Genomic DNA, 25,495 nt, shown 5'->3' on the forward strand with positions numbered 1-25,495 from the left:
ATGATTTGGTGTTTGGCTATTGTAAGTTTGATTCTCAAGTTCTTTCTTAGAATTCTCACTGTGGCTCTTTCCTTATCTCACTTCCTACTATGAATTTTCGTTTGTGAAAAGAATCGCCTAGGGACTGTTTTCCTTTTTTTTTGCAAAGTGAAAAAGACTACGTCCTCATACTTTGCCTTATGTTATATTAGACTTTTCCTTTAAAAAATTAAAGGCCATTTAGAGCATCTTTAGCAGTGATATCAACCTAGCATCAAACACCAAGAACAAGAATTTGGTGTTTTTTCAACTTCAGGAGTACTACATGTTGATGAAAACACCAAAAAAACACCAAACCAAACACCAAATCGACCAATATTTGGTTCTAGGTTTGGTGCTGTATCAAATCACTCACGCGGTTTTGGCAAAACCGCGCGGTTTTGGCAACACCGCGTGGGCTTGGGCTTCTATGGCGCGGTTTTAGCAAAACCGTGTGGGCTTGGGCTTCAATGGGCGTGGTTTTGCCAAAACCGCGTGCGTTTTTTCTGAAAATTAGAACTGTGGTGCATAGAACTTGAAAAATTATGAGTTGTGCATAAAAGTTAAGAAATTAACATTTGTGCAATTGAAGAAATTAAAAATTGTAATTCAAAATCGAAAAAATTAAAGAAATTAAAAACCTATGATTATGATTATGCAGTCCAAAATCTATGATTATGATATAATCATATAATATCCAAAATAATCCAAAACCTATCATATTACATCAAATTTATTTAGCTCTCTTCTTATGCCCCTTACCACTCGATCCATCTCCTCTCTATTTGGGCGTTCAAGCCGCCTTAAGTTCCCTAATCGAGGCCCGATGATCTTCTGCGCCGCGGAGGTTAACTACTTGACTAAAAGTTCATCATATCCCCTCGATGTTCTTGCGTGTACACTTGCTGCATATCCTCATACGCTTTCGAAGTCTCGTCATCATTTAGATTGCTTTTATGTCTGAGAATATGCCTCCTCTCTTTCTTGGCTATAATGATACAAGGCAGTCCTCATCCCAACAAACATAAGAACCTGGTTCTCATATCATTCTCGAACCTTAGCCTAAAAATCCAAGAAAATACAGTGTGAGTACATATTATATATATAATGAAGAAGATAAATAAAACAATTAAACTCACCATGGTATACTAATCAATATGCGGCTCTAACTTCGAAACGAGCATGAGGCACCTCGGGAATGGAAATATAAGTAGGCTCCCCATCAGTCCACACACGGCAAACATCCGAGGATTACTTGGCGGATTACGAGCCGGGCCGATATGCATTCGGAGGTTGTGGGTTGTAAACAGTCGGCGGATGAGGAATCGTGAGCTCACGTCTAATCCTTTCCAGGCCCACAAACTTCGAAGTTGCTAACCCGACCAACGGGAGGCAACAACGGACCCATGGAGACCACGGTTCCACCATCTATAATAATGATCGCCATCGCTTTCAACAACAAAAGAAGTCACATCGGCCAAGGACCACCACCGGCATGAACTTCATGAACTTGAATTCTACCCCACGACTTTGCATCACTAACATCCGCATGGGAGCACATGAAACTCCATAACGTCCGGTCATCATCGCCTCCAACATCTCCACAAAGATTACCAAACCTGATAGTCACGCGTGCGGCAAAACAACTCACCGGCGTGACAACACACAAGCATGTTTATGCAATTTGGATCGTCAAAGGCGAGACAAAACGCCAAGGTCTCCACTCGATAGATGACAATGATCTAATATCAATCGAAAGCACAAGCCATACATACAGATATTATTCCTAATCTGCCCTCATTCACGAGTCAAGTGAGGCCCCGACCAACTAGCAAATCTAGGGCGATCATCAAGAATCATGTCTATGTTAGGACAAAGACATCGAAAGTACTCATAAAACCAAATCTCTAAAAGTCCCGTGAATCCTTCACTTCTACTTTCGAATGTCTTTGAAGCTTTATTTAAATATCAATGTGGCATATCTTGAGCTACCCAGTCATAATCTCTCATAGTATGCAAATCAGATATATAAGCATAATATCCCAAATGCCGAGTAGAATGACCATTGGGAAACAAAACATGCCCAATAAAAACATCAAAAAGCCCAAACATACCGACGGCACCCTCACTACCCTAGAAACGGTCAAAGCTAACTCCGGCTCGTGTATCGGGGATGCAAGAGGGGTCCATATATGCAATCTTAATATGAGATAGCTTAATCCCAGAAAAATCATAAGCATCCGCACCCAAACGAGGAAAACTCACAAGCATACTATCTATATTCTCATAATTTGTATGAAAATGTATCGGTTGGCCTATACCGATACTCAACCCAGAAATCATAGTGAAGTCTAGTGGTGTGAACCCTAACTCCACACAAGGAAAATGAAATGTATGAGTTCTACTCCACCATCTTTCTACTAACGCTATGACCACTGCCCAATCAGCCTTCTCATAATCCGTATCAAACAAAATACCCAAAGGTGTATATAAAATACTATCTCTAATATGTACAAACTCATCCAAACTCCTAATAACCTTCCACCACTCTCTAACACCAAGTAAAGCCGATCTAACTCGGTAGTCAACAACATGTTGATATTATAAAAAAAAAATGTGTATAAGATAAATAATTAATTGGTCCAACTAAACTAATTAATATTCAAAATATTTAATCAAAACTAATTAATTACCTAAGTATTAGCCACTGCACTCGACACGTGTTTTGTATCACGTGTAGAAGACACAACTTCCATATCAAGTGCTTCTCCAGGTGCAAATTGCCAATCAAAGTCGTTCATCTGATACTCCAGTACATAGGGATGTCTATCAGCCAGCGCGATATCCTCGGGTTCTTCTTTCCTACTGTCTTCTCCCCCACCGTATTCTACTTCCTCATCGCCAATGTCGCCCATTAATCGCCAATCATCACCGTCGAAAAGGTTCAAAAGGATCCATATCAAATTTTAAAAAGTTTAGGTAGGTTTTGTTTTTTTTTAACTAAAGAGAGGATTTTATAATTGTGAGAAGAGGTAAAAGTGACCTAACCGCGGGGCTTTGGAGTCATATATATAGAAGCAGCACGCTTTGAGAACACCGCGGTTTTGCAAAACCGCGTGGGCTATATGGGTTTTTTTTAGTGGCGCGGTTTTGGCTTTGGTGTTTTTTTTGGTGTTGCTCCTAAAGTTACTTGGTGTTTTTTTGGGTTTGGTGTTTGGTTTGGTTCAAAATTTTGGTGTTTTTTTGGTTGCTATGCTAAAGATGCTCTTAAAGAATGATCAAAAACAAAACTACCGCTAATCATGTCTATATAACAGAGGATCCCTAAACTAGCTCACTTTCCTCAGCTGTTTTGGCTCTGAACCTCCGACTGCAGCAGCTATTAGGCCTCCCCGTCCTTCCATGCCAAATGTTGCTTCTGCTTCTGCTTCCCATCCTTTGACTATCAGCCCACCGCCATGCCAAAGTTTATAAGAAAATATCAGCTTTTAAACTTTCCACATTTACCAATTTTTGCATCTTGTCTCTACTCTCTGGCTTGCACCAATTCTTTCTATGTTCTAAGAACAGCCTTACTTGCAAGCATAGCATAGATGCTGCGAAAAGCGATTCGGAGTGTTGGTGGTGTAGTTTGTGTGCCGTATCTTTGCCTTTTTTATTTTTATTATTATTAGCATACCAGTGTATGCGTAGAATTCAGGGGTAAGCATTTACGTTGCCACCATACTTTGATACGGGGACTTGCAAGAGCCTCTTTACGATCAGGAAGTCACTCCAACGGAATGCAATGTAATTTGACAGATTGGTGTGGTGGCCTCCACAGTACTGGAAATAGCAGAATTAAGATCCCAATTGTCCAATCAGTCTTGTGTATTATCAATTTTATCATCTTATTCATCTACTTTAATGAAAACCAACACCATCACCAACACCAACACCACCACCACCACCACCACCAAGGCACCAACTCTCTCAAAAGTGTACGTATCGATATGCTACCACCATTTCAAGTAAAATCTTTTATGGGACGTTTTTTTTTCTAAAGATAATCATCCTGGCCTGTCATTACTTGAAATCATAAAGTTTACAATTAGGAGTAAAAAATCCAACTAGGAGCAGTACCCATGGCATGGTGTTTGAATCCAACCAAACTTGGTATAAATGCAACAATATAACAGGAGTACTCAATTAACAGACTAAAAGAAGCAGCAACTACACTATTCATCCTCCAGTTGCACCTTTAGAGTTCATTCAACTGGTAGACAAATGAAAAATGCAGTTAGAGAACATGATCGTCTATAAGTTGAAGTTAAACATTAGAACTAGTCCAGCTAGAGAATTAGGAGCTTCTGTTTGTGAGTCACCAGTCACTGATCATAAAACAAAACATGCACGACAATAGGTGCTAGAAGCATCATGGAGTTTCTCGCGCTAGAATCATCTGTTTGTGTTTTATCATTTGAAAAGACTTGTCAATATGTACATTGAGTGCCCTTTTGTATTTCGTGTAACGCAGGCAACAGAGTTTGCCTCAGAACAGGGCTCAATAACTCGGATTATTAAATGTTGGCATTAGATGGTCAGTGGTTACATGATGGCATTAGATGGTCAGTGGTTATTATACTTTCGATATATTCTTACTATTGTGGAAATATTAGTGTGGAATGAAAAGATATCTATTTCTTTTATCGTGATTATTAAAATATTTGGAGAATTGGTTAAGAACTACGAATGCTTGATTCCAATCCTGAAAGATTTGGATACGTAGACAGCTTTGAACAAAAGTGCAGCCACTATATCTATAATATATATATATATATATATATTAGTTTGTGTGATAACTATGTGATTGTGTTAGAAATTATTGTTGTTTTGAGACTACATAAATATATGTGTGTGAGATAGAAGTTGTATATGAATATAGACTTTAGTATATGTGGATATGTTTTGGACATTAGTGTATGTGGACTTGAATTTGGGCTAATGAACTATTTGTTTACGATATTGTGTATATGAGTGTAGTTATGTAAATTGTATTTGTTTGATTATAAGTCTGTTTACATTCAATGATATTTAAGTGCTTGATTTGCCTTGGACGCTTGTGAGATAGAAGTTGAAAATGACTCTCTGCATGTGTGGTCTGTTTTGACATGAGTAATGTTAGTATAATTATAAGTGATAATAATGTTTTAATGTGTCACCCACATCTTTAGAACTCTCCACGCCTCAGGATTTGGTAATGAGATATTATGACTTGTGATGTCATGTGATAGATGGGTATTCATTGAATGTGTCATGAATGACCCGAGTAGTCATTGAATGTGCCATGAATGACCCAATAGTTTGGACTGCCCTAGAGAGGAACTAAGGTATACGCCTTGTAGGTTGGTCATATTCCTTGAATGTACAGGAATGTAGGTTTGGGTATTCCTTAAATGTGGAGGGAATGACCTAAGGTATTCATTGAATGTGCCATGAATGACCTGTTAGTATTATGATGGGTATTTCTTGAATGTGGCGGAATGATCCAAAGTATTCATTGAATGTGCCACGAATGACATGATATTTTGTTATGCCCAAATGAGGCTTTGTGATTATGTGTATGGAAAGCCCAGAGATGGCTGTGACTCACAAGTTACGAGTTTACAAGATGAAAGTATGTTTCCTGGAGGCGATATCCCGCTTGGGACATATGTCTTGTAGTGATACTCGGTGTGAGTGAGGCACACGGATATGTGTGATTTGGCAAATGTGTGTAGTGCAAATTGTGGAGTAGGAACTAAAAGTTGGGCTGTGTCTTTTAATAAAGGAGTTAACGAGATAATTAATAAGCAAAGTAAAATATTGATTTTACGTATGATGGAGTTATTGCATATGAATATTTATATATTATGATGTATATGATTTCTTATGAGAAATGTTTATGTAGTTTGTGTGAGTTAATACTCACGAGGGATGAATGTACTCCATGGTTGTAATCTTCTCGTTCTCATAAATAGACGAGTGGTTTTAAAGAAAAATATTGACTTTATGTATGAGCGAGTTATTGGATATGATTGGTTGTGTATTATGATATGATACATATGATTTCTTACGAAGAAATGTAAATATTGTTACTGTGATATAATTGATACGGTGGGGTGATATATTATGTCAGATTGTATATTCTCATGGTTATGGTGAGAGAAGTAGATGTACAAATTAAATGTTTAGGTTTGGGAAACCTAACTTTGTTTTGCAAAAGGTAGGACTTAATAATATTTTGTGTAGGGACGATGTCCTACCCTTTTACAGTAGTGGATATCGGTAAGATTTAATTCAATTACTAAGTTATTATAATGAGTTAATATAATGGATGACTTGCTTGGGAAGAAACTATGTCGGTTGAAATGACGAAACTACCTGTCTTCCAAGCTGAGAATGGTTAAGTTATGGGTACATATAAAGTGTTGTTTGAATAATTAAAGTATGAAACTATTTTATATTTTTAGTCTTACTCATACCAACAAATTCGATTTGCTGACCCATGTTTGCTTTGTTTTGCAACGTGGGTGTGTTCTTGGGAACATAGATGGTGGAGTGTAGTGGATAAGGACATGTGATTTGGAGTTGCTCTTGGAGTCTTCTGGTTTAAGATTTTCTGAAGGGTACGGTTTTGTTTTAAGACAGATGTAGTAGAGTTGGTTAGTTTCTTTGTAGTTTAATAATATGGTTTAAGGATTGTTCATTTTAGTCATCTTTTGATTTCTATTTTATATATATCGTATTTGATAACAGGGTTATGGGTTTTGTTTCACCCCGGGTTTCCAGATAATTGAATATAATTGTCTTAAATATTGTCTGGAAATTTGGGGTGTGATAATTTGGTATTAGAGCTTAGGTTAGCTTAGAATGAGAAAGTCTAGGTGATCCTCGGATTGTGGTAATGGGTAGTATGAGTGTTTTTGTGGTGTTAAGTTTTCTTGTTGTTTTCAAGTTTGTTTGTTCCCATTTTAGATTTTTGGTCTTCCGCATTTTCGTATAAAGTGGTGTTTCTCATGACGTGGTTTTAATTTACGTATGTCCACATGTAAGGTTATACATTATTGTATATGTGTATTCCTTTTAAAGTGTGTATACTTGGATATACACTTATATCTCATTTCTGATATTTGTTTATTATATGACCTTTGGGTGCAAGCTATAAATAACGTGTTTAATTAATCTTACTGGCCTGTTTTAGATTATCATATAAATTTTAGTCGCTGAGATATGATCAGTTAACTTAGAAGAATTATTGTTTGGCATATGTTTGTTTGGTTAATCTACTCTCTTTCCTAAAATCTCAGGACGAGATTCCTTTAAGGTGTGTATATTATAACACCTCGTATTTTTATTTAATATTTTCCTAGTACAATAAATAATAATAATAAAAAAAAAATAAGATATAAGATTAAAAAAAATGATAAATATTAGAAAGAGATAGGGTAAATAGGATAAATCCCATTCCCTATTTTTAAGGGGCTTTTGAAAAAAAAAAAGCTTACACAGGAGTTTACACGGAGAGTTTTAAAACAATGGAGAGAGAGAGAGAGTTTTACTCAAAGAAGAAAATAAAGGTTTCTTGTTGGGGATTTGCTGGCAACAGGAGCGTATCACGAGTGAGTAGATTTTTCTTTTTACTTCTCTTTGATATATATTGGCTTCTAAAATCAATTATCGTAATTATTAATGTTTTGTGGTTTGACAAAAGATCGGTTAGAATGGATGATGCAAGTGTTGTTTGATATGGTGTCAATGTTAACAATTAAAATATAATGGGTAATTTCCACGTTGGTTTTCTGTTGGATAATTTCGTATGTATTAATACACTTATCTTGTGCATGCTGGATTTCTCCTCTTAAATTTTGTTAAGGTTTGGTTACTTATATTAACTAGGAATATTTGAGAAGAAGATGAACTGAAAAAGGGTGACCTGAAAAACTACACTGCACAGTCAGAAGTTTCTTACTAGATGGAGGTCAAATTATTAAGACATTTTAGTCTGACATATTAAAACTTTAGACAGATCCAACGGTTGGATTTCTGTCGAGGTGCGCATAAACGTGACAGGCTATAGTGTTTCTACACCAGAAAAACTGCAGTGCGCAGTCTTTTGTTTCTACTTAGATGGTGACCTTTCCGTACTCGGATTTGTATGAAATTAAATCCATAGTTTCCTGACACATTGTAGTCTTCCATATTAGATTTTTAGATTTATCCAATGGCTTGATATTTGTCGAGACTTCCATTAGTGGGACTGGTCGTAGTAGAAACTACACCAAAAAATTGATGGGCGCAGTCCTTTGTTTCTGCTTAGATGGAGGTCAACCTATTATCAGATTGACCTCAAATTTAAATCCGTAGATTCTTGATCTCCAGTTAAATGACATATACAAATTTTAGGCAGATCCAATGGTAGGTTGTCTGTCAAGGCACGGATTAACAAGATTGTTAGAATTAGCTAAAGTTTAAAATGGATATAGTTGGGTGGTTACATGATGGCATTAGATGGTCAGTGGTTATTATACTTTCGATATATTATTACTATTATGGAAATATTGGTGTGGAATGAAAAGATATCTATATGTTTTCTTTTATCGTGATTATTAAAATATTTGGAGAATTGGTTAAGAACTATGAAGGCTTGATTCCAATCCTGAAAGATTTGGATATGTATGCAGCTTTAAACAAAAGTGCAGTCACTATATCTATAATATATGTATTAGTTTGTGTGATAACTATGTGATTGTGTTAGAAATTATTATTGTTTTGAGACTACATAAATATATGTGTGTGAGATAGAAGTTGTATATGAATATAGACTTTAGTATATGTGGATCTATTTTGGACATTAGTGTGTGTGGACTTGAATTTGGGCTAATGAACTATTTGTTTACGATATTGTGTATATGAGTGTGGTTATGTAAATTGTATTTGCTTGATTATAAGTCTGTTTACATTCAATGATATTTAAGTGCTTGATTTGCCTTTACGCGCGAAAATGACTTTCTGCATGTGTGGTCTGTTTTGACATGAGTAATGCTAGTATAATTAGAAGTGATAATAATGTTTTAATGTGTCGCCCACATCTTTAGAATTCTCCACGCCTCAGGATTTGGTAATGAGATATTATGACTTGTGATGTCATGTGATAGATGAATATGGGTATTCATTGAATGTGCCATGAATGACTCAATAGTTTGGACTGCTCTAGAGAGGAACTAAGGTATTCACCTTGCGGGTTGGTCCTATTCCTTGAATGTATGGGAATGTAGGTTTAGGTATTCCTTGAATGTGGCGGGAATGACCTAAGGTATTCATTGAATGTGCCATGAATGACCTGTTAGTATTATGATGGGTATCCCTTGAATGTGATGGGAATGACCCAAGGTATTCATTGAATGTGTCATGAATGACCTGATATTTTGTTATGCCCAAATGAGGCTTTGTGATTATGTGTATGGAAAGCCCAGAGATGGTTGTGACTCACAAGTTACGAGTTTACAAGATGAAAGTATGTTTCCTAGAGGCGATATCCCGCTTGGGACATATGTCTTGTAGTGATACTCGGTGTGAGTGAGGCACACGGATATGTGTGATTTAGCAAATGTGTGTAGTGCAAATTGTGGAGTAGGAACTAAAAGTTGGGCTGTGTCTTTTAATAAAGGAGTCAACGAGATAATTAATAAGCAAATTAAAATATTGATTTTACGTGTGATGGAGTTATTGCATATGAATATTTATATATTATGATGTATATGATTTCTTATGAGAAATGTTTATGTGGTTTGTGTGAGTTGATACTCACGAGGGATGAATGTACTCCATGGTTGTAATCTTCTCGTTCTCATAAATAGACGAGTGGTTTTAAAGAAAAATATTGACTTTATGTATGAGCGAGTTATTGGATATGATTGGTTGTGTATTATGATATGATACATATGATTTCTTACGAAGAAATGTAAATATTGTTAACGTGATATAATTGATACGGTGGGGTGATATATTATGTCAGATTATACATTCTCATGATTATGGTGAGAGAAGTAGATATACGAATTAAATGTTTAGGTTTGGGAAATCTACTTTGTTTTGCAGAAGGATAGGACTTAATGATATTTTGTGTAGGGACGATGTCCTACCCTTATACAGCAGTGGAAATCGGTAAGATTTAATTCAATTACTAAGTTATTATAATGAGTTAATATAATGGATGACTTGCTTGGGAAGAAACTATGCGGTTGAAATGATGGAACTACCTGTCTTCCAAGCTGAGAATGGTTAAGTTATTGGTACATATAAAGTGTTGTTTGAATAATTAAAGTATGAAACTATTTTATATTTTTAGTCTTACTCATACCAGCAAATTCGATTTGCTGACCCATGTTTGTTTTGTTTTGCAACGTGGGTGTGTTCTTGGGAACATAGATGGTGGAGTGCAGTGGATAAGGACACCTGATTTGGAGTTGCTCTTGGAGTCTTCTGGTTTAAGATTTTCTGAAGGGTACGGTTTTGTTTTGAGACAAATGTAATAGAGTTGGTTAGTTTCTTTGTAGTTTAATAATATGATTTATGGATTGTTCATTTTAGTCATCTTTTGATTTTTGTTTTGTATATATCGTGTTTGATAACAGGGTTATGGGTTTTGTTTCACCCCGGGTTTCCAGATAATTGAATATAATTGTCTTAAATATTGTCTGGAAATTTGGGGTGTGACAGCCTTCCCCCCTTCCATGCTAGATTGGACTACACAATATGCACGCAAGGGATTCATACCCGATATTATTTTTTGTTTTATTGGCAAGCCTGTTTTAAATGAGATCAGTAACTCTTCGGTGCTGGCAGGTTCACCCAAAGATTTTACTAATTTTGCTAGTTGGCACCTGCATTCACACCCGACATCACCACGTACACCACCCTTTTCCGCCAGTTCTCCAAGGTCGGGAATGTCTTGGGTGCACAAGAGGTTTCCAAAGATTATTTCCAAGGATTTCAATACAACTGTTTTACACTTTTACTCTATGCGAAAGAATGTGATCGAGGCTGATAGCGATGTTCGCGGTGTCCTTAGTTCTTACTGGGGCCATGTGTAAAACTGGAAAGCTAATTGAGGGAAGGAAACTTTTTGACTCTCTATCTGCATTTGAATTAGAATGCAATGGCAATGGCTGGATGTTTACCTCAATGCTGCTAGGTGCCCTCTATAAAGTGGGGATGTTTAGTGAATCTCAAAATATGTTCGATCAGTGAGATGAAAAAGAAATAACTTTATGTTATTGACAACGCCGGATTCAATATCAGGGTCAGAGCATGTGCAGATTATCACTCCTAGGTCAGGGAGGTTTTTCAGCAGATGCAGAAACTGTTGTAAGCAGATAAAAGAAAACAATAGAAGACAAGGACAGAATAACAGGTAATAACCAAGGCGCGGATTAGGCTGTCCTTAAGGAAAGATTTAAGCCCCTTCCAATGGTGCGAGAAATGCAACGATGGCGTCTTCCTCACGGGATTCAATGGTTAACAAAGAGACTGACTTTGCACTAGAAACGGACTACCCTCTAGAACGAAATATAACTCTCTCGGCGGCACCGGACGGGGAAGAAGAGAAGAAGAATAAAGCAATTAATGGTTTCTGTTTCTCTGATTCGTGTGGGGTGGGATGAAGGGTTGTGTATCCACGAAGTTACGTTTACGTTTTATTTGGTATACACGAGTTCTCTCTCTGCCTATCTCTCTGTTCTGTGTTGATCTTTCTCTATGAACACAGCAGTGTTTTATATAGAGGTATGATCGGTTACCAGATGGGAGAAGGACACCTCTCAAAGTCGGTTTCACAAAACCAAGTCGAAGTAGAACTCTAGCCACCCTAGCCGAAACTTGCAGCAAAGTTTAGGCAATTGGTAAGCCACTACCCACTAGACAATAATCCCAAGCCCGAACCCGACACGATGCAACGCGGTGCGGGGCGGGCAGGCGCGCGCACGTGTGGCTTTGGGTAAGTCCTCCCTCCTAACATAAAAGCCTTTGTACCCTAAGGGCACGCCCTTATGATGGAGGAATTTCTCATATACCTCACTTGCTAGTGGTGGTTCACCAATGTAGGACTAAACAACACACAAGTATTTTGAAATACTCTTGGAGATTCCAACAATCCCCCACTATTTCAAAATACTAATAGTCCCCCACTATTTTGGAATAGGATATTACAAAAGAAATGGGTTAACGAAATGCCAGAGAGAATCGAAAAAACAATGCATAAGATACTGGTGCTTTTCGGGCTTGAACCAGTCATAAGGTAACATGTTTTATAATACGTGAAAGTGGTGGATTAAAAAATCTTTGAACCAACATTCCCTTGTAGTAAAATAGAGCACATGCACCCACATTGTTCTTTCATTATATGCCCGTTACAAGCGGTGTTTGCTTTTTTGGCCCTTCTTGTTTGTGTTCCATGAATGCTCTAGAGTACTTGCTTGAATACTCATAAGAACCGACCTAGTTCTACATTCATGTAGGTGGATATCCATCAAGTGTACAGAGCAGTTAGAATACACTATCTCATAACAAAATAATGGACTATGGATTCCATTAAGAGTAAGATAACTCATCCTTTCTCATTGCAATTCAAGTTATACAAAGTATACAATAATGCTATCTAGTCATAGGGTGGGACATCTCAAAGAAAGATAATAGCATACCAGAGCGACGAGGTGACTTGTTTTTCCCTTTGAACCTACTTCATGGGATCTCCAATCACATAGGTGGGGTTGCCGTCAGTGTCGCCCTCTATCTAAGGCAAAAGTCCCATCCCCCTCGACGTTTCAACCACTTGTCTCCTGTTAAGCGGTTTTGTCAAAGGATCGGCCAAATTTAACTCTGACCTTACATAATCAATAGCCACAACTCCAGATTCCAGCAGCTGCTTTATAGACTGTAGTCTCAGACGAATATGCCTGCTTTTCCCATTATACAATTTGCTCTTTGCCTTTGCTATCGCGGCCTGACAGTCACAATGCATAGGTACAGCTGGAGGCGGTTTTGTACCAATAGAAAGATCTTCCAAGAGGTTTCTAAGCCACTCAGCCTCAGCACTTGCTTTATCCAAAGCAATAAGCTCGGACTCCATGGTTGAACGAGCTATCAAGGTCTGCTTAGAAGATTTCCAAGCGACTGCACCTCCACCTAGGGTGAAAATATAACCACTAGTGGACTTGATATCATGAGAATCAGATATCCAGTTTGCATCACAATAACCCTCTATCACAGGTGGAGTTTATCTAAACCGTATGCCGTAATTCATTGTTCCTCTCAAATACTTGGCTAGTCTCTCTAACGCACTCCAATGTTCCTGGCTAGGACAATGATCAGATCCGCTTAACACCGCTAACTGCATAAGCAATGTCGGTCTAGTGCAATTCATCAAGTACATGAGACTACTAATAATTTGGGCATATCTAGACTGAAGGACACCATGTTGAGCATTTTTCTGAAGTTCACTATTTGCCTCATAAGGTGTTGACACAGGCTTACTATCATAAAAGTTAAACTTCTTCAAAAACTTCTCAACATAATGCTCTTGTGAAAGCGTATAGCCATCACTGTTTCTGATGATTTTGATTTCAAGAATCACATCAGCTTCTCCCAAATCCTTCATTTCAAATTGGGAGGATAAAAACATCTTGGTGTTTCTCACAACATCAAGGTTAGGACTCATGATTAATATGTCATCCACATATAGACAGATAATCACATATGTATTCACATCAAAAGATTTAAAGTAAATACATTTATCAGGATAATTTATGTGATATCCATTAGACATCATGACACTGTCAAACTTTTCATGCCATTGTTTTGGCGCTTGTTTCAACCCATATAAAGACTTAACTAACTTGCATACCTTATGCTCATTTCCTGGTACTATCGTACCCTCAGGCTGCATCATATATATTTCTTCATCAAGATCACCATTCAAAAATGCAGTTTTTACATCCATTTGATGAATAAATAAATTATGAATAGCAGCTATAGCCATTAGAACTCTTATAGAAGAAATCCTAGTTACAGGAGCATAAGTATCAAAATAGTCAACCTCTCAGGATAAAAGAAAACAATAGAAGACAAGGACAGAATAACAGTTATAACCAAGGCGCGGATTAGGCTGTCCTTAAGGAAAGATTTCGCCCCTTCCAATGGTGCAGAAAGGCAACAGTGACGTCTTCCTCACAGGATTCAATGGTTAACAGCAGCCTGACTTTGCACTAGAATAGACTACCCTCTAGAACAACAATATAACTCTCTCTGGCGGCTGACAGGAAGAAGAGAAGAAGAATAAAGCAATTAATGGTTTCTGTTTCTTTGATTCGTGTGGGGTGGGATGAAGGGCTGTGTATCCACGAGTTCTGTTTCTGTTTCGCTGGTATACACGAGTTCTCTCTCTGCCTATCTCTTTGTTCTATGTTGATCTTTCTCTATGAACACAGCAGTGTTTATATAGAGGTATCGGTTACCAGATGGGAAAAGGACACCTCTCAAAGTCGGTTTCACAAAACCAAGTCGAAGTAGAACTCTAGCCACCCTAGCCGAAACTTGTAGCAAAGTTTAGGCAATTGGTAAGCCACTACCCACTAGACAATAAGCCCAAGCCCAAGCCCAAACCCGACACGACGTGACGCGGGGCGGGCGGGCGCACACGCGTAGCTTTGGGTGAGTCCTCCCTCCTAACATAAAAGCCTTTGTACCCTAAGGGCACGCCCTTATGATGGAGGAATTTCTCATATACCTCACTTGCTAGTGGTGGTTCACCAATGTGGGACTAAACAACACACAAGTATTTTGAAATACTCTTGGAGATTCCAACAGAAACTACGTCATTGATAGGTGATTTGCTCGATCAAAATGATGAGTTTATGGTATATCTTGATGATATCTACGACTTTGATGTGGTTCTTTCGTCCATGCAACGTTAGGAAATCATTGGTGGCGCCAATTCATTGGTGTCTAGGTTGGCTTTAGGTGTGACTGTCAATCTTTTATTGTTCTTGGAGCTCCTTGATCTTGATTGTGACTAGAGTGCGGTAAATGCTTGTACTCTCATCGGTTTCCAAGTTCCGTTTTGCTAACACTTTTTTTTTTTTTTTGAAAAAAAGTAAGCTGGGGTTAAGGTATACCCCCACCTGATATTATTGCAAAAGGTTAAACCTTACAAGCTAAGCCTCCCTAAGAGTTAGATCATTGAAAGGAGGAGCACAAAGACACTATATCAACAGGCTTCAAACCTAACATACATAAGATAACATATTAGTCATCCTACAATCGAACTTAAGAAAGTAGAGATGATAATCCTACTTTCTAGTCATGATTTCTTTAACAATCTTAGAATGATCCTTTCTAAGATGAGTCTGTGCTTTCTCATAGTTGCAAAAGAAACCTTCGCAAGCACAACACACATAAGTAAGTCCCAAAATATCATCCCAAAACTCTTTGGTGTAGTCTTCAAGATTTCTCATCTTCTTGTTTTTCATTAGCGACTTTACCTTCTTCATCATAGCAAGCGTAGGCTCTATTTCTCCTGAAGAACGCTCTTGGATCCTTTTGCTTCTTTTTGGCTTCACAGTAGTCCATTGATTTTGATCCTTAGAAGGCGCTGAGCTCTTATGCAAGCCAATTGTTGGGGCTACTGTAGCAGCATCCGTAAAAAATTCGGTCTCATTCTCTGAGAGATCATCATCTTCATCCTCATATCCAGCAATTAGCCCTTCATACATGTTTCGTTCTCTACTACTTGGCAGTTGGTTAATCGGAATAACTCTAGGCTGATGACTTTATGTTGGTGTAACCGTATTACTCTTATCTCTCTGGTTATTTGAAGCTCCTCTTTGCGATTGAGGAGTATCCATAGTTTCACCAATCCTATTTACTATAGGAGTTGTTATCTCAGCAGGCACATAAAGTGCTAATTGAAGTCCAATGGAAGGATCAGCTCCAGTATCATGTCCACTAATATTGAGCTCTTCAACCACTTGTTCCATTCCCCGAGCACCACTACTACGGCCAGATTCTTCGTTCTAACGAAGGGGAAGGACCCACACAAACTATTGGTAATCGACTCTGCAAGAGGAGAGTTCGGCACCACAGTAACATTCTCTATAATGGTCTGGACCACCACTTGAGTAGGAAGCTGATCAATCCTTGTTGTTGTTTGCTGAGCACCAGCATTACTGCTCTACCATTTACATTTCTTCTCGGAATCCAAGTATTAACTACTGATTTTATTGCATTTGTTTGTCTTGTGTCCAAACTTCATACAGGTGGAGCAGGAGGAAGGTTTCCATGGATACTCGACACCAATGCTCATTTCCCTCTCACCAACTTCAATACTAACAGATTTTGGGTAGTGAAAGAGTAATGGAATCTCAACACATACCCTCGAAAATGATAGTCTCTACTTTTTAGCAGTGGCTTCATCCATACACATGGGTTTCGCTACCAAACTTGCAAGAAAAGACAGTCCATTTTTCGTCCACAACTCTTTCGGAACATTTGACATCTTAATCCATACTGGAACAGATTTTGTTTCTCATCCTTTCAGCCTCAACATTCCAAGGTCTGATAATGAAAATTCTCCCAGCAATAAAGATTGGCCCCCACTACACCAGAATTTAAGAATTAGGACACACTCTTGGGACTATATACCCCGTCTCTAATTAGGAACAATAATTACCGTCTTAAATTGTTTTAACCCCATCATACTGCTTTTTTAGGTTGACTTAGGATTACTTTGGTTGACTGAACGACATTAGTTTTCGTCCCAAATCAGAGACTAGACATTGCGTGCTTTTCCAGTTCGGTGACCGTCGTAGATGATTTTCAGAGAGAAAGTGATTCACTTGTCTTTTTTGCGCTCAACATTTCGTGACTATTTGACTACCCCGCCCATTATTTCTTTCTTTCACTAACCCTAGTATAAGAAGAAAGTGAGGATTTGGTGGGAGGGCTCTGACAGTAAATCTTTGGTGGTAGTGGTTTGAGTGTTTGATAGTAAGAGCTTCAAATCTCTCTCAAAATCGACAAGAGCTTCATCTCTCTCTCTCAAGTTTTGGAAACCCACACACACTCTCTCTCGTCAATTTTCGTTTTTGTTAGAACCCCAATTTCTAGTCAAGGGTTGTGCAAATTTCTTAAATTTTTAGGTTTCATATTTTCGCTTCAAATTTTGCTGTAGATCAGAGAAATTTCGGAGAAGAAGATGGACAACAAAAATGTAATCGTCTGCGACAATGGCACCGGGGTAGTAATAATTATTTTTTTGATATGGTTAGTGTTTATTCCTTTGATGAATTAGATAGTTTCATTTTTGTAAGGGCAGTTTGATCAAAATGTTTGCTTTTGGTTTTGATTAGTGGTGAAATTGCTTGTTTTGGAGGTTTTATGTGTTTGATTGGTCAAGTTTTAGGTGAAAATGTGTTTTTTTATGTATTTTTTGGGATGTCCCTTGTGATGGTGTTTCTGGTTAGATATTGATATTCTGTTAGCATGTTAAAACATGAAACCTATTTGCAGTTCAATAGTTTTTGTTCTTCTGGAGTTATTCAGTAAATGTATTTGGTTATTTGAATGCTAGTTTAATCAAAATGTGATGAAGTGACCATGGACTGTGAAGTTGTTGAATTTAGGATACATAAATAAATGAATTTATTCCAAAATTAACATAATGTCATTTGGTAGTACTACTAAATTAACATGATCTTTTTAATATTGGGATTGTTCAGAATTGGGATGATATGGGCCATGTTTGGGATCATGCATGTTTCAATGACCTAAAAGTAAATCTTTTCATTGGCCCTGACACTCATTTATTGTGAAATATTATAGGATTGGCTCTTATATATATATATATATATATATATATATATATATATATATATATATACACACACACACAAAAATAGATCCAACAGAATGTAAGATTTTACTAACTAACCCACCTCTTAATCCTTCAAAGAATCGTGAAAAAATGGTTTAACGGTTTATCTTTAGACCAAACATCTCAGATTAGTGCAGTAGCTTGCCCAGAGTCAAGATACCTGCCCTGTTGTGGTTTTATATTTGTCAATCTTGTTCTGTTGGGTGTGTGTGGTGTGTGTGTGTTTTTATTTTCAATATGCAAACTTAAGGTAATGTAATTGTGTGAGCAGTGATTAGCTACTAATGCATGTCTAGCATATTGCGTACGAATAAGTTTCATCTAGTGGTGTCTTGACTGCTGCAGCTAATAACTTGTTGCATATTACATGTTTAGCGTATTCCTAACTGATGCAGCTAATAACTTGTTGCGCCTCAAGCTAGCCAAGGAACTTGGGGTCAAAATTGGAAGTCCATGGGTTACTTTGTTCAAGGCTGAAAGCTTACCGGCATTTGTTTCTCTGTTTCTCTTTTAGCTAATCCATATATCCTATATAAGATTTTTCCACCTGAAACTGAAGAAACTCTAAATGCCCCTGCTGTAGCAACTTTGAAACTAGAGCAGATGGGTCTTGTGACAAAGAATGAATGCGTGATGGTGGGTACAATGCTTTTTGCAGTTTCATTGTGGATCTTTGGGTGAGTTTTCAGCTCCCTACTTTACGATTCTATTGCTCATCGTGACAACATCTTTATAAACATGCATGGTTGACAATCGGATTAGTGTGTATTTGACTTATTAAGCAATACAAGCGAGAAGAAAAAATAAGGAAGGAAGTGTCAGGCTGCTGACATGTATATTTGGACCCTGTTATGTGCATGAACTTAGTGTAGACTCCTAGAAAATCGAGTGTCTTTATTTGTTATTTAATTTTTGTGCTCCTGAAACTTAATGGTAATAAGCTTTGGCTTGGAAGTAGCCTGAGTTCGAACACATCATGGTTATTTAAATACCCTTGGAAGCGTTGGCTTGGAATTTAAAAGATGAAGCTGACTTTCGGTTCACGGAAGGATCTCATTTTTGTATGAACCACAGAACTGGTAGTTATTATTCATGTGACTAAAATGATGATATGATCTTATTCATAGCTTTCTAAAGATCCTGCTAATCCCCCCCTTCCGAACTGATATAAGAATAAGCGAGTCAGACACACAACTTTTGAAAAATATTATATTATGAGGTGTTATATCTTTTTTCACTTTCGTGTTTTTATTTTCCCTCCCCTACTCAAACTGTGTTGGATTTTTTAATGGGAATCTCTTGTAAACAGGACACTAAGTTGCAAAAGCTATCGATGATAAATCCAGGAGGAAGATTGTGTTGCCAGAGATGTGGAGGAAGAGTATTAGGAGGCAGCTACCTTGCCTGTTCGGATATTCGCAAAATGTACTGAAGTTGCTATGTTTGCAACCAATCACATATGGGTAAGTATAAATTTTTATTTATGATTCTAAGCACAAATTCTGGGATTTGTGTCTCACATTATCTCAAATGGACTGATCAGTCATGGGATTTGAAACTTTCTATTCGATTAAAAAAACTCTTCAGCCATTAGATATCTATGATTCACTTTCAATGGAGTGATGTTCTATCATTTCTGTTTGTTGTGGGACGAGATGAGTGTAGACCAGCGGTCAGTTCTTGTTAGAGAAGGTTGAGAGACCAGGAGATGAAGCTAGAAAAACTGCTAAAGAGTATGGAGTTATTGGAGTCTGGAGATACTATAAGAGACTCTATGAACAGTTAATTGGAGGTATGAAGTTCATTTTTCTTTTTCTTTTTCTTTTTCTCCGTAAGTTTTTTTTATTTTTTTTTTATACTCTACTATTTTTGCTTCTAAAAGTTAGCTAGTATAGGGAATCAAATCATATTTATTAACATTAATTACAGAAATCGATTTAATCATCCATTGTATGTTTGTCTGCTATACCTTTGTTTAGTTTAAGTTTTTTAAAATTAATTTTGATTCTTATAATTAGTTTCTGTAGTCAAGCATGTCAATGTATACAATTGAAGTCGAGGGACAGTATATGGCGTGTCCATGTAACATATGTTACGTTTTGTGTTGTGTAGTTAAGAATTTAGTTTGTAACACACTTGGGCATTATTTGGATTTCTCAATTGCAGATTTGTATATGTGTTCGACTGTTCGGCAAGAAATAAGAAAATTTATGTTTTCAATGCACAACAAGAATTAATATGCCTATTGTTTGGATGTGGGACTTAAATTTTTGTTTATAAACTTTGTGAAGGAATGAGTATATTTATATTTTAAGAAAAATGAATTGGTAATTGTAGGCATGGGAGTGTTTATATTTTAGATTATGTAGTTGCTTATAAAATTTGTACCTAAGTTGGGTATTTACTGGGATTAATCTGCGACTAATGTTTATGAAACCAATGTTTTGTTTCATGTAAAGGCAAAACCATGGAGAACAAAGTATGAGCTACTGTCAGTTATAATCCAAATGTTTTTAGGTTAGTGGTTGTTTTTTAGGTTAAGTATTTAGGAGTGAAATATAGTCTATTAGAGGAAAATTAGGCAATACTTTGCAACTTCGAAGGGGCAGCTTAGTTTTGATGTTCTTTGCCTTTGTCATTGGCTTATTTGAGTGGGCTTTATAGACAGGGCACGAGTAGATCCCTGTTTGAATAGAATAAATAGAAGATTCCAAACATTATATCAAATCATTGCTCTCTCTGCAAAGTCTTGCATTGTATTAAGCATGCCTAAAATGAAAAGAAAGTTACCCAACCAATTATCTCATAGCAAATGTTGATATAGATTCGAAATTAATTTGGAACATTCATATAGAATACATAATTGTTTTCGGTGGTTGCTAACTTGTCCGGTTACAAATTTACAATGTTCAAGTGCCTTAATATGCTCATCGTGCTACTATTCTGTATTTAAGTGTTGGCTCATTTCATTTTTCTGGAACTTACACCTAGTTAACTTTTTTGCTCAGGGTGATGTGGAATCAATTGCTTCCAAGAACCCTAAGGAACTTACTGGACTTCTTGAGCGCATCTCTCGGTTCAGATGAACTTAAGAGAGAATATGATGCTCTAGAAGAGCAAAAAGCCAAAGTTTGAAGAAAAAAGAAGTCAAGAAAAAAAAAAGAATATTGTTTATCGAAGAAGAAAACAATAGTCATGGAGAGGAAGCAGAAAAAGGAGCGAAAAGAAGAGGTGAAAAGCATCTTAAACTTGCAAGATCAATTGGTATTTATTCTGACTTTTGCTTTGTAACCTTAGCTTGTTGTCATCCTCTTTTAAATTATTATTTATACAACTATATATAAGCTTATAACTATGCGTGGCTTACACCATTAACTGCATTGGAAACTGGACTCATGTTCTTCGTTGGCAATTTTAACTGTGAGGTAGTGTGCATTATTTTTCTCCTTGCTTGCATTGAAGAATTATGTCTCAGCAATCTATCTGCTATGCATTTTATTGTGAAATGGTGTTCTGATGTGGTATGGCATAGTTGCTCCTTCACCCCTCAATGAAGTTGGACGGCGACTGATACTTAATTGCGTAGTCTACTCCTCATCTTTGATAGTTATCATGTCTTATAGTAAGCCTTTTATGCTGTCATACACATCTTGCATTGTTCATTTCCTTCCAAGTTTTTTTTCCGTATCTTTCAACTACTAAATGACGCTGTGTTCATAAGCTTTGCTGTTAGGGCAGTTGCATATGTTTGCTTTATCATAATAAGCTAAAAGTATGTTACTTTCCAAATTTGCTTTGTTGGGCATACTTGGGTTTTCTTTTTTTATTCTTGTGAGCTGATTGATTTATTTTTTGCAGAAATCTTTGAAGAAAGAACATTTCTTATGGCAATTGTTGAACATTGAAAAGGATATGGAGAAGGTGAACGAGGACCTTGAAGCTGAAACGAGGAGTCGCGAAGATGTTTTGAAGGAGCAAAAAGACTATGAACTTGAAGAAAGTTCTAAAAGAAGGGAACAAGCTGGATACCTAAAAGAGATCACGTTGCGCAAAAAGAGAATTGCAAATAAGAAAAGTATAATTGATAAGAAGGTGAGTCAACTTCTTATTGTTATGTACTTACTTTTCCATTGATTTCGAAACTACTTTATATTGTACTTTTTCTTTTCTTTTCTTTTACTAAATTTTGCTAGATGGGGACTAGAATATTGATATTGCCACCTAGATGAACGCTGACACAAAAAATCATTGGGATTTTAACAAAGAGGATAACCTATTTTGTTGCATATTGGATTAGTTTGGCATTTTTCTTATGTTGATCCTTGAAAGCAAAATTCCATTTGTTATATAAACATAGTAGTACTCTTCCAGGGGTCAATAGGCATCTACAAGAAAACTTAGACATCCCCAACTAGGTTAGCAACCCCTAGCCCACTTATGACTTATATATTGGAATCCTATGTCATACTCCCTTACAACCAACTCAAAGTCTTGAAATCAAAAGGTTTTAAATATTGATCCATTATTGGTTTGGGCATTTATACGATTTGGTTTACCACTTTTTGCTTTACTTTCAATTGTTGGGTGTTCAATTAAAGGGGTTTATTTATTATACTTCTTCCATATTCTCAAAGTTTGTTCAATTACCTTCAAGAACTATGTTAAATTATGTCTCTACCCTATAATTATAAAAAAGGAACAGTGAATTTGAATGTCTTAGAGAGCACATCAATTGTAGCGGCTTAACTTTTGGCTAAGTCTCGCTTATTCGTGTAGTGGCTTATCCCATTTCATCTGCATACCTGCACACCAAAGGACAAACCATGGTGTCTCTAGCAAGTGCCCATGCGCTTTGTAAGAGTGAACGATGATGATAGCCGAGACAAGTTGTTGCATCTTAATTTGTGTAATTCATAGATACTGTCCCGATGCATGGATTAATGCTTCAAAACATAGGAATTGATGGAGTTTCATTAGAACCGAGCGAAAAGAACTTGGCCTAGAGTTCTTGGACCACAGATTGTTGAGACATTTTACATGTCGTGGTCTTTTCACTCTTTTTGCAATCGGTGGATTTTTAACGCGTTTTCTTCAGACCCTAAGCTGTCAAACATTTGTTTTCAAAGGTCCTCCGGGCGCCTAAGGCGCTGATTTGCTTATGAACGTAGTTGTAGACTTGTAGTTTGTCAAAGGCAGCACTTGGGAAGCCTAGCATCTTAACCACCCACGTGTAGCACTGTTCTTCTTATTGAACATTCATCAATGTTTTCTTTTAAAATTTCTTCATCTCATTTTCAGCAGCAACTGGTTGTTGCAATTGCACCTGCTTTCTTGTTTGTATTCCTATTATATAAGCTTTTAGTTCTATCCCTCGTGACATCTTCCTTTTCACAAAGAACCCGAGCTTTTGAAGTTAAAGGAGGAAGTATCTCCCATCAATTCAAAACCAAAAGCAAAAAGAAGGAGCTAGATAGGAAGAGAGAAGAACGAGGGAAGCATGACGAAGAAATTAAAATGCTACTGAGAATGATTGTTGTGATGTGACGAACGATTAAACAATCTAAAAGGCAACGATGGGGCTAGAAAAATTAAACTTCTTCGACAACCAACCGAGGGAATACCACAGGGATGTAAGTGTCGAGCTAACATAATGGAAACTTGTTGGATACATTTTTCCTTTGCTTTGATTGTTATGCAAGGACTTCAATATCATCTTTTGGTTGTTTCATATTAGGGTAAATCATTCTGCTATTCATCAAATATACTCTTGATAGTGTCATTTTTAGAACTGATAATTTAGTAATCTTTTGTTTTACTGAAATGTCAAACAAGTGCACACTTGTCAATTTGGACGATAGAAAGATTTAAGTGGAAATATTTGTTGCCTTCACCCATTAAGAATGTTTGACTTATGCTATTACATTGTAAATTTTGGAAAATACCAATGTATAATATACCAATTTTTGAAATGTGTTCTTTTGGTATGTTGTTTGTGCCTTGTGTAATTGATTTTATGATATGAGAAACCTCAAATTAGGTAGTATTTAGCAGGGGTGTATGGGGCAAAATAGATTCTACCAAATAATATTTATTATTTAAAAAAAAATTAAACCAATACGACGGCAAATAGTATCATTACTTGACTTCCTGAAGCAATATACGACGGGTGGTTATGTTCCACATTTGAAAACTTGCAATTCCATTACAAAGGAAATTTGCGACGGTTCTGAGTGTCCTATATTTAACGACGGCTTCTACTGTCGCACGCCCGTCGCATTTCTAATTCAACTTGCCACGTTTTTTTCCGTCGTTAATATTAACGACAGGGCGATTTGCTACGAACTCGGGGACACTATTTCCTGTCGTAAATCTCGATTTAGGACGGATTTTACCGTCGTTTTTGGCCATTTCTGATGTAGTGCCCCCTTCTAGAGCCATCTTCCTATCCTCATCAACAGTAAAGGTAAAATAAAACAAGTCCCTATCTGTAGTTAGCTCCATCGAACCCTTCAATTTCCAAGCTTTCTCAAGTGAAGCTTTCACATAAGGAAAAGCTAGTCTTTTTTCTAGAAAATACCCTACCAAGGTATCTTTCCACTCCTCAACACCCTCATCAATGAGGTCTTGAGGTACTACAGCTACTCCATCGGTAAGTTCAGGTGTATAAATTCTCAAAGGTGTAGTATTTTTAGAAATACAAGAATTACTAAAAAGAGAGCTCCAAGACATAGGTTGTCTTGAAATCGGTTGAGAGGTAGAATCCCCCATGATCAAACAGAATATTGGAAGAGAAAATTCGGATCTTCTTCAACCTGCGCGGTCTTGAGAGATACCATAAAAGGAAAAAAGAAGAGCGAAGAAGAAGATACGAGTTTCTTACCTACTAACTTTTGCTAGAAAAGGAAACTTTTAGGGCACTGGATCACAGATTGCAAGATATCCTATCTAACAGCTAGTCGCCTTAGAATCGCCTCAAAGAGTGACCCCATTTCTATATTCTTAAAATTGGGAATTTTCTTACCCCTAAATTGAAAAACTATCATTTTGCTAACACTTAATTAAAAGTAATTAGAGTTACAAAACTTAATTTTTAAAAGTTAGTAGTATAAAAGGGTCGGATTCTAGGGAGATGAAAACTTCACATACACAAATTCAAATATGCTTGTTGAGAGTTGATGAGACACTTGAACAGCGAGATCGCCACATACCATTCCCCTAAGGTCGCTAACCCCAATGCGACAAGCCAATATGATCTCCCAAATTCTTTGTTTCTGCCAAGTAATTCCTCAGTCCTACGTCCTAACCACTTACATGCACAGGATCTCACTAAACTTGTTGAAGAATGAATGTGGTTTTCATCTAATAGCCAATGTGATCTCACTAAATCAGATAAGAATAAATGGTTTTCATCTAATAGGGTTCAAATTTAAGTTGTGGATTTCTTTTTTGTTTTATTATTCATATCTGTGTATTATTACAATTTATAACAAAAACAATATAAAATTAAGGAAAATCAGTATAAATTAATTA

General features: G+C 36.9%; 1 long non-coding RNA gene across 3 annotated transcripts; it reads left to right on the top strand.

Annotated features, from left to right (window-relative positions):
* Positions 1 to 16,696: 16,696 nt before the first annotated feature.
* LOC147523620 (uncharacterized) lies at positions 16,697 to 21,095 on the top strand. 3 transcript variants are annotated; one of them, XR_015196733.1, is made up of 5 exons: positions 16,700 to 17,329; positions 18,361 to 18,642; positions 19,275 to 19,428; positions 19,631 to 19,757; positions 20,974 to 21,095. It is a non-coding gene; the product is annotated as an uncharacterized LOC147523620 (long non-coding RNA). The 3 variants fall into 3 exon arrangements; XR_015196731.1 differs by lacking the exon at positions 20,974 to 21,095 and having other exon boundaries at positions 16,697 to 17,329; positions 19,631 to 20,022; XR_015196732.1 differs by lacking the exon at positions 20,974 to 21,095 and having other exon boundaries at positions 16,701 to 17,329; positions 18,549 to 18,642; positions 19,631 to 20,022.
* The last annotated feature ends 4,400 nt before the right edge of the window (positions 21,096 to 25,495 follow it).

Source organism: Coptis chinensis, chromosome 1, assembly GCF_015680905.1.
Source record: "Coptis chinensis isolate HL-2020 chromosome 1, ASM1568090v1, whole genome shotgun sequence".
Classification (NCBI taxonomy): domain Eukaryota; kingdom Viridiplantae; phylum Streptophyta; class Magnoliopsida; order Ranunculales; family Ranunculaceae; genus Coptis; species Coptis chinensis.